This window comes from Mastomys coucha, unplaced genomic scaffold (genome assembly GCF_008632895.1).
Source record: "Mastomys coucha isolate ucsf_1 unplaced genomic scaffold, UCSF_Mcou_1 pScaffold7, whole genome shotgun sequence".
NCBI lineage: Eukaryota > Metazoa > Chordata > Mammalia > Rodentia > Muridae > Mastomys > Mastomys coucha.
Genome location: NW_022196913.1, coordinates 55470484 through 55471406, shown reverse-complemented (window position 1 = coordinate 55471406; position 923 = coordinate 55470484). Strand labels below are relative to the sequence as shown.

Here is a 923-nt window from a genome sequence, read left to right as displayed (position 1 = left end):
AGCTACACACACTTGCTGCGTGTATTGTCTGATAGGAGGAAGCAGGCACAGAGTGTCTTCAGGCTACACACGCGAATACACACACATAAACACACACAGAGATAGACAGAAAGGGACAGAGAGACAGACACACACAGAGAGGGACACAAACACACACACGCACTCACACACAGAAAGAGAGAGAGAGAGAGAGAAAGAGAGAGAGAGAGAGAGAGAGAAAGAGAGAGAGAGAGAGAGAGAGGACCCAGGAAGGCACAGAGACACAGGCACCCACGACCACTGAGTCCTCAGGAGGCAGTGGAGAGAGGCGGTTGTCTGGGTTCCTAAGGGACTGCTCCATTGGCGAGGGGTAGTGTAGCAGGGTCCACACCCACCCCACCCAACCCCCACCCACCGACTGGGCAAGGTGGGAGCCAAGGGCAGTGTTGGATGACGATGGGTTGGTTGTTCGAGGCCAGCCTGGGCTGGGTGCAAATGGAGCCAGGCTCTGCCATCACGTAGCTAGCCTGCAGAGTCTGCATGGTAGTGCCGGGGTGGCCACCCCGGTGTGCCCTGCCTGAAGGCTCCTCCTGTGATATGGCAAGCATCTGAGAGGAAGGACATCCGAGGGTGGGCTCTTCCTGGGCTGTGGGGTGTGCGGTGTGGGTGGGGCTGGCCTGGGCCGAGCCGGGTCCCCAGATGGCCGTTGCCATGGCTGTGGGCAAAAGGGAGAGGGAGGGGAGCCCCCAAAAAGCCTACAGCACCCGGTATTCCCAGGCGGACTCCCATCCAAATACTAACCAGGCCTGACCCTGCTTAGCTTCTGAGATCAGATGAGATCAGGCACCTTCAGGGTGGTATGGCCTTAATGAGGGCGGCCTTCGCAGAGGAGCCCCAAGAGCCTGCTGCTGCCTGCTGAGCTCACCCGCCGCCCGCTACCAGGC

At 59.4% G+C, this 923-nt stretch overlaps 1 pseudogene; it reads right to left on the bottom strand.

Annotated features, from left to right (window-relative positions):
* Positions 1–731: 731 nt before the first annotated feature.
* LOC116082858 lies at positions 732–850 on the bottom strand (annotated as a pseudogene).
* Positions 851–923: the final 73 nt, after the last annotated feature.